The sequence below is a fragment of the Myotis myotis genome, unplaced genomic scaffold (assembly GCF_014108235.1).
Source record: "Myotis myotis isolate mMyoMyo1 unplaced genomic scaffold, mMyoMyo1.p scaffold_m19_p_4, whole genome shotgun sequence".
Lineage (NCBI taxonomy): Eukaryota > Metazoa > Chordata > Mammalia > Chiroptera > Vespertilionidae > Myotis > Myotis myotis.
The window spans coordinates 115,278,605-115,288,178 of NW_023416346.1; the positions used below are offsets into that span (position 1 = coordinate 115,278,605).

The 9,574-nt window shown below is 43.2% G+C and overlaps 1 pseudogene; it reads left to right on the plus strand.

The window, feature by feature from the left end:
• The first annotated feature begins 4,956 nt into the window (after positions 1-4,956).
• On the plus strand, positions 4,957-6,191 carry LOC118653604 (annotated as a pseudogene).
• The last annotated feature ends 3,383 nt before the right edge of the window (positions 6,192-9,574 follow it).

Sequence of the window (9,574 nt, forward strand, 5' to 3'; positions counted from 1 at the left end):
AAAGAAAAAATTCCATTTGTCCTAGTCTCTGCTTTAGGAATACTAATTTTCATTTCATTTTCTCCCTAAGAGTATTCTCATTTTTATCCTTCTGTACTGAATTCATGTTTTCTCTAGTTTACCTTAAATATGACTGATTTTTCAATTTTTAATATAATATTTGATACTACTGATTTATGCTTTTAATTTCGTTTTAAGCTTTGCGATGTTACTAGCTTTCTTCTTAAATTTATTTTCATAATTGACCAATTGTTTTTGAAAGGGAGCAGAATCTGCCAATCCCAAAAATATGGCAGTTTGGCATAAAGGTTGTTTTGAGCTGGTTACACACATGAATGTGTGTGATAGAATCTCATCTATTTTTTAAAAAAAATTCAGTTAGGAGCAAAGTCATTTTGTTTCCAGAATTCAAAAACTAATACTGATCAGCCTTGTTTTTTACCTGCTCTGCTGCTCTCACTGTTGATATGTGGTTGGGAAAGAAGCGCTACAAGCCAAAGAACTTCAGTCTCTCCAATACAAAAGCTGCCCAGCAGAGTCCTTCACAACAAATTCCACTGGATTTTCTCAACACAGTTATGTGCCAGCTCCCAATATCCTTTTCAACTAGGACCAAATTGCATTGTATTTGGTGTATGTGCTCCCAACATGGTGATTGTACTTTCGCTGTCTTAGTTAGAAATGATGTTTTAGTCTTCATTTCCTCCTAAAGTTATTGTCATTAATTGGGGGGGGGGCAAGTGAAAATTGTACGTGGGCAACTACTCCATCATTTCCCCATTTTCTCATATGGAAATTTTTAAAAGGAAAAAATAAGTAAAACGGTTATATACTGTTTTTGCTATGAAGCAACATTGCAAAAAGGTCTATTAATTCCTAAATCCATATTTATCATCATATTCTAGTAGTGAGACTGGAACTATCTGCAATCCATTTTTCATCCCTATATTAATGAGTTTTAGGATGATTTTGTTTTATTTTAATCTCTAATTAAAATTTCACCACAAGCAGGGTTTTCTTATTGAAAATTATAATAAGAAAATTTTCCATGTACTTGGTAAATTTGTTTTGAGGCTTTGTAATTTTTTTTTTTTTCAAACAGGAACAATCAGTTCCTGAGATGTGACATAAGAAAAACTTTTACCAATTCTGATGTACTGAAAATACAATTGCAGTAACTTGCTAGCCTAGGGAAAAAGAAAACCTAAATAAATGTGCATTATGATATTAACTTTTCATTTTTCAAGGCAGATATTAGAGTTTACATCTAAAAGTTAATGTTCTGTGACTAAAAAATTCTGATATCTAGGCAGTTTTCTAATTCGAAAAGCCAACTGGTTGTCAGTGCTTGTACTATGTAAAACACCATCCAAGGCCCAACAAAACTCCTTTCTCCCTCTCTTCCTATCCCCGCTTCCTCTCTCCCTCCTTCTCTTCCTCCCACTCTCTTACAGATTTTCTTCTTGCTTTCTTCCTATTTCCCTCTCTCCCTTTACTTTTTTCTGGCTCATTTCCTCATGTAGGATCCTGAGAAACTCTAATGTATATCCTATATAATAAAAGGCTAATATGCAAATTGACCAAATGGTGGAATGGTGGAATGACTGGTCACTATGATGCACACTGACCACCAGGGGGCAGGCAGTCAATGCAGGAGCTGCCCCTTGGTGGTCAGTGTGCTCCCATAGGGGGAGCATTGCTCAGCCAGAAGCCGGGCTCATGTCTGGCAGCACTAAGGATGTCCGTCAGATGGACATCCCCCAAGGGCTCCCAGACTGTGAGAGGGCACAGACTGGGCTGAGGGATCCCTCCCCCACATGCATGAGTTTCATGTACCAGGCCTTTAGTTTGAAGATAACATCTTGATTAAGAAATAATCATCTGATGGTGGATGGGCTATCCTGAGCCTAGTCACAGGTGAAGGTACACTGCATACCACTTTTATGAACAGGTTTAAATATACTGGTCCTTATAAACCTTGTGTTAGAGCAGCTATTTAACCCATTTAAACTGGAAATGAAATACCAACCAAATGGAAACACTCAAAAGCTTTTTGTTCAGAGCTTGCTATAGCAAAGGAGTCTGCCACTGTCACTTGAGTTTTGGCAGAGACTCAAAAGCAGGCAGAGGAGTAGGAAAGCTTTATAGGGGAAAACAGGGAAGGCTTCACGTATGCCCTCCCTGATTGGATAGAGATAGTGGTTTGAATTCCCATAAGTGTGACTCACAGGAAACAGGCTGGCTTTCTGGGCAGCTTACTATAGATAAAGAGTTGATTTCCTGGGCGGGTTCCTATAGGTTGTGGGTCAGAGCTCTATTTTTATGTATGATCTGGCCATTGCCCATTTGTATATTCAGTCTCTCAAATCTGAAGGTTGAAAGTGCTGTATAATAGGTACAGAGCTTCAGTTTTACAAGGTAAAAAAAAAATTCTGGAGATGGATGGTGGTGATGATTGTACAACAACATGAATGGTCTGGCCTGCATAGCTCAGTGGTTGAGCATCACCCTATGAACCAGGAGGCCAGGGTTTGATTCCCGGTCAGGGCACATGCCTGGGTTGCAGGCTCAATCCCCTGTGTGGGGTGTTTAGGAGGCAGCTGATCAATGATGTTTCTTATCTCATCATTGATGTTTCTATCTCTCCCTCTTTCTTCCTCTCTGAAATCAATACAAATATATTTTAAAAAACAATATGAATGTACTTAATACTATTGAGCTATACACTTAAAATTAGTTAAAATGGTAAATTTTATATTATGTGGATTTTATCAAAATATAAAAAATTGGGGAAAAATGAAACCTCTTCTTAGGAAATGGTATGAGTGGAACATTCCTATCATTATGCAAACAATGCATAGCTTTGAATAGATATTACAAACAGCCCTCATCTAAAAGAATCCAGTGCTTATGTTGCATATAAGAACTTAGATAGTAGGGAACCTGCCGGGGTCCAACCCCAGCGGGTCCAGGGATTCCCAAAGGCGTAGACAGAGTCGGCAAAGAAGGAATTACATGGAGACAGCGTTCAGTTGATCAGCAGGCTAGCCAGGATCTCCATCCAGGATCTCCAGCCAAGTTCTGGTCTGGATCTCCAGCGAAGTTCTGGTTAGGATCTCCTGCCAGGGTCTGTGTCCATGTTCTCTTGCTAGGTTCTCCAGCCAGGTTCTGTAGCCATGTTCCCTTGCTAGATTCTCCAGCCAGGTTCTGTCCAGGTTCTCCAGCCAGGTTCAGTTACCAGGTTCTAGTCAGGTTCTCTTGCCAATTTCTGTAGTCAGGTTCAGTGCAGGATCTTTTGCCATGTTCTCTCCAGCGAAGTTCTTCTGTCTGTGTAGGTTCCTTCTTCTGAGTTCTGTCTTCTTCGTTCTGTGTTCTGAGTTCTGTCTCTTGCTGTCTTATTACATCTGTATTTATACCAGTTGATTCAATCCTATCAATCTCTATTACAAAGGTTAGGGCGTTTCTTATCTCCATTCCAGGGAGTAAAGATTATGTAGCTTAAGCATGATTGTTCATAGTTAACGTGATTAATTACCTGCCTGGCACTTAGTTAAGAGGTTTTATTCCCTCCCTAACTTCAGGGGAAAATCCCTACCTGGGGAAACACCCTTTCTCAGAGACCTTGGTTAAAACACATAGTGCCAAGAAGGTGAGCAAACATATTAAGAACAGTATGCCATATATGCCAGGTCCCTTGAAACAGCAAGCATGGACCGGCTCCCGGCAGGAACCATTGATGAACAAAGACTTGCAGCCAGAGAGTAATCTCTTTGGCCAAATTACCTTGTATTCACGATCAGATTTGATTATGTTCCACTAGAGGCCCAGTGCACAAAATCATGCACGGGTGGGGTCCCTAGTCCTGGCTGGTGATCAGGGCCAAATGGGGCCTTCCAACTGCCAGCCAGGACCTTCCTCCCAGCTACCTTTCGGGGCATTCCTGCTGGCTGCCAGCTGCTGGCCAGGTACTGTGGATGAGGCAAGGGACCATGGGAAGTTGGCCGGCATGAAGAGGGACTAGGGGAGGTTGGCTGGCTATGGGAGGTTGGCTGTGGGAGCACACTGACCACCAGGAGGCAGCTCCTGCATTGAGCATCTGCCCCCTGGTGGTCATTGTGCATCATAGCAACCAGTCAGACTGGTCATTCCAGTCGCTCCAACATTCTGGCCACTTAGGCTTTTATATGTATAGATTCTGAGAACCCCTCCAAAAGACTTTGAACAGTCTACCAATAATCTCTTTGAAGAAAAGTAATATTTATATATAGTCCATTAGGACTTTATGGGGCACCAGGATTATTGGAGAAGAATATAATTAACTAGAGGCCTGGTACACAAATGTGTCCATGGGTGGGGTGCCTTGGCCTGCCCAGTGATTGAGGCCTATAGGGGAACCGGCCCGCAGTGGGTAGGGACCGCTGGCCAGCTGGTCTGGGGGAGCCAGCCAGGTGGAGGCACCACGGGAGGTTGGCCGGACAGGGGGAAGGACAGCAGGAGATTGGCCAGCTGGCCCCCTGATCGGGGTCATTGGGGGGGCCGGCGTCTGGGGGAAGGGGCCGCGGGAAGTTGGCCAGCCAGTGGGGGGTGGGCCAAGGAGGTTGGCCAGCTGGGAGGAGGGGCTGTGGGAGGTTGGTGGCCGGCCCCCCCATTGGGGCCAATTGGGGAGGCCAGCCAGGGGAAGGGGCCACAGAAGATTGGCTGTAGGAGCGCACTGACCACCAGTGGGAAGTTCCTGTGTTGAGCGTCTACCCCCTGGTGGTCAGTGCGCATCATAGCGACTGGTCGACCGGTCATTCTGGTCATTCCGGTGATTTGGTTGTAATGGTTGCTTAGGCTTTTATATATAGATATATATAGATAAATAGATAGCTCAAGGGCTACCATGAAGCCTTTTTATGTGGCTTAATAGTAAAACTTCTAGAACAGTTTCCTGTTTATATAACTTAATATTCATATAGATTCAGTGACAACACATGAAACACATGAAAGCTACACATTCATATAGGGGGAAATCCTTAAGTTTATAAAAACAAAGAAATCTGCAAATGTCTTCTGTATCCTTGATGACAGGAACAGTGAGCAGAGGTGTTTTCCCGGGGTCATGTTTCACAATGCTTAAGAATGAGCTCTGTAAACCAGAAGATTTAAGCAAAAGTTTAGAAAATTTAATACAAGCAGGTTCAGACTCCTCTCATGGGGAGGGGGACCCAATAATGAGCTGCCCGTTAAAGCCTTGTAGTCCAGGGTTATATATTTGCTACAAGCCTGCTCTATGTCTACCTGTGTTGTCACCTGATTGTTCCCTCATTGTTCTTGCCCAGCAACAGACCTGAACTTTCCCTGTTTCTATGTATTGTTTTTCTGTACCTATGCTGAACTTTTTCTGTTTCTATGCATTCATACACCTTGTTAACTGCAGGCCCGCCCTTGTTTTCCCGTGCCTCCCACTTTGAGTCCAGAAACATTTTATTATTTCTGTTTGGGTTGGTTCCTATGGTTAGGCTACTGCCATGTCTGCCATGTCTGCCCCTGACTATGTTCCTCCTGCCTTTGTTTTCCACCGGACCCCTGCCCTATCTGCCTGCATTTCAAGTTATCCCTCTCATCATGAGTATAACAATGATTGGTCTTTACCCAAGAGACTCTTAGAATTAAGTCTTTGGACAGGGCTCTTTGGTAGATGGCCCAAGAATATTCAGCTTTGCCAGATATGGCAGTGATTTTTATTTCCATACTATGATTGCAAAGTTAAGAAACTTGTGAAAATATCTTTAAGTGCCTACTCAATTTTTTATAGCTATTATTTTCCTGAAGTCACATGTATTTTGCCTCTTTGATCCTTTAAGTGATTAACCTATGAAATTTGATACAAATTTGAACTTTGACATTGCCACTGGATGGCCAGGCTAATTTAAGGCTCCAGCCACCTGGAAGAATGAGACTATGGGCCTTTAAGACCTTTCCCCATCTGCTTAGGTAATTTACAGTGTGTTATTGACTTCAATATTGTAAAAGATTCAAAGCACAAGTGAGCTAAATTGATGATGAATCTCCAAATACACCTGGATCTACAAATACACCTAGAGTAACTCTGAAACATGAATTTGATGAAATCTATGGAAGCCTTTGAGAAATGGAATGAATATATAATGAAATGGCTTTCTGTTCTCCAAATAAGAACTTTGAAATGAGATAATTAAAATAAAATGCTTACACATTAAAAAAAAATCTGGTTACTGAAATAAGAACTCAGAATTCAATGTTTTTCGGTCCTTATATTTAATTGTCTCTTTTTGCTTTGTAATATACCATCACTAGAAAAACTGACGTGCATATTCTAATCTAAATGGTGCTATGCAAGTCTCAGACAAGGGATGTCTAACTTGAAGAGTGTACACAGTAGGAATATAAAAAAATAATTGAAAAGTATACATAATGGATAAGTACATGTAATCTTATCAATCACATACACTTTTTAATAACTGTTAATCTTATCAGTTACATATACTTTTCAATAGCTGTGTTAATGATGGCAATCAAACAAGTTTAGAATGTTAAAGTAGGTTCACAGAACCCAAAATGACAAGGTTTACAAATCTACTTGCTGCTATGCATCACAGCAAGGAACTGGAAAGGTTGGAAGCAGGCTCCAACTATCTTCCCTTAATGATCCTGCTTTATCACTTAGATTGTGAGCGAATAAAGGGGTAACTTGGGGGGCTAGCAAGCTGAGTCTGTGCCCAGGCAACCAGTATTCTGATGCACATTCTTGCTGGTCTATAATTAAGCCCCGTTTCTATTGTTAATCCTTGTCTAGCCTTGCAAAACCTGTTTCCCTGAATACTACCATTTTACAGAGGCCATAAACCATGAACCATACTCAACCCCTGGAGGGAGTTGGCAGCACTGGCACTGGCCAGGTCAGGCCTTTGGGTGTAATCTCACTTCCCCCATTCCAACCATGGGGGCTGCAAAGCCCGCCACAGAGCCCGGAAGTTAAGAAACAAAGAACTCAGTGCTATTTAACGTGAGAACACACTACAGTCAATGCTCAGGCTTTGGAGACCGAGTGCCCTGAGTCACCACACTAGTGCTTCTGCAATAAAGGCGTTCTTTCTGAATCCTCTGAGAGCCCGGCTGTTTGTTCTCCTGTGCAGTCTGGCAGCTTAGCTGTAATAGGATCAGGTAACACCAACATTTGCATGGGTCCAGAGATGAAGCCTTGGCCAGAGCTTCTTACACCTTTCTGGTCATATTATTGCTACATGACCAACCCCAGTGGTGAAACCCTTACGCAAACCATACACATTGCTGCTGTTATCAGGTGTAACCATCATTCAGATGCAAACCATCAATCTCACTTGACAAACAATGCTGACAAGGTGGCACAAAATGTGCTGAAACTTGCCTTGGGCCCATGGTTACAAAATAGTACTATGCATCATTATATTTCATTGACTCAGGGTCAGTACTATGGAAATACATCTCATACTTCAGCAACACACCTGAGCCAATTCTAGGCCTATTGGAATGAACCCTTAGAGCAAAATAACCAGAAATCCTCCTTTTGTTTTTAATCCGTCATTTGATTCCCCCTTGGTGTCCATTAACACCAAGCTTCAGTCCTCCATACTAGTTGTATTTCAGGGCAGCCTCCTGTACCGCCACCATTTCATATTATAATTGTGATCCTGTGATTTATAAGAAAAAAATATATATTTGATCTGCCACCAATTGCTGGCACAGAGCTCCCCAAACCCTTGAATTTCCTGTGATTAGAGCCATAAAAGTCTTTTGTTATGTTAATGAAGTGACTTTTGGAAAGCCATTAGGTAACCTAAGGATGGGGGCTGGTTGTCAAAAGAACCAACCCTGTGATTAGAAGGTAGGAACTTTCAGTACCACCCCTGATTCCCAAACTTCAAGTAGGAGGAGAGGGGCTGTGGGTCGAATTAGTTGTCAAAGGCCCATGCTTTAATTACTCATCACTATTTAATGAAGCTTCTATAAAAACGCAAAAGGACAGGATTCAGAAAGCTTCTAAGTTGGTGAACACTCAGAAATTTGGTGAGAGTGGTGCTCTGGAGAGGGCATGGAAACTCTGTGCCCCCCTTCTCCATACCTTGCCCTATGCATCACCTACATCTGGCTGTTCCTCAGTCATATCCTTTTATAATAACCCGGTGATTTAGTAGTGAAACGTTTCTCTGATTTATGTGACTTGCTCTCAAACCAATTGTATTAGTTGAACCTGAGCAGAGTGTGGGGGGACCTCTGTGCTATAGCTGGTAAGTCTGAGCACTAGTGACAGCCTGAGCTTGCAACTGGCATCTGAAAGTGGGGGCACAGGGAGCAGACTTGTGGGACTGAGCCTTCAACCCGTGGAATCTGATGCTACCTCCTGGTAGACGGTGTCAGAATTGGGTTGAATAGTGAGACACCCAGCTGGTGTCTGGAGAATTACATGTGCTGTGAGGGGAATCCCCCATCCACACTTTGGAAATTGAGTCTCAGCACCATTTTAATATTATTATCTTATTTTCTCATTTTCTTATTTTTCAAAGCACCTTTTGCTAATCCTTCCTAAATCATCCACAAGCTCTGTAAAACACATTTTAATATTGTTTCTAGGCAAATATATCCAATAATTTTGTAATCTCTCTCTTATTATTATTAACTAGAAGCCCGGTGCATGAAGATTCATGCAAGAATAGGCCTTCCTTCCCCTGACTGCTGGCATGTGGCGGGCTCGCTCCAGCAGCCTGTGCAGCGGCAGCTGAGGCAGGGAGGACTGGAGAGGTTGGGTGCACTAGTGCGTTTCACTTACCCATTGTGAAAGTAGGATGCAACTGGCCCCCTTTCTCATCCTCTTCCTTCTCTGCCCTCCACCTCCTGCCTGCCCACCCTCCCTCCACACCCATCGCCCCTCACCTCTTGATTTGGTGAGATAGGGAGGAGGGAGATCTGATAATATGGGTTACTGTGTAGGTAGCCTCTTTCATCTATTCAAAACAAAGCTGAGCTGTCTGCCCCTGCTGCCACAGCCGCCACCATCGCCCCTTGGCTGACCCAGGGCTCCCGGGGCACGCTAACTGTGCACTGAGCAAGCTCCCACACACTTCTAAGCCCACAGGGATGCTCCAATGCTAGCATTTTGTTTACCAGAGCAGCAGCGGGGCAGGGTGGGGTAGAGGGAGACGCCAGACACCGGGAGCTACGAACTCAGGCACCAGAGGGTTGCCTCTGAGGCCGGGGCTGGGCCACAGGGAGGCTGCAAGGACTGTTGACAGGTGTGGAGTGTGGCAGGGAGGCCCTGAGGAGGCGCGCTGCCCAGAGGCCCTGAGCAGCCGGGGGGACGGGGCCGCCACCATCTTTGTCAGGTTAATTTGTATACTCACTCTTGATTGGCTGTGGGGGTGTTGTGAAGTGACAGTAAATTTACATATTTCTCTTTTATTAGATAAAAACAATTTACATATTTCTCTTTTATTAGATAAGATATCATCATTATCATCACCCCATCATCCTTCATTGGACTTTCTGTTTACTGGTTTCTTTCTTACGTAGTTTACTT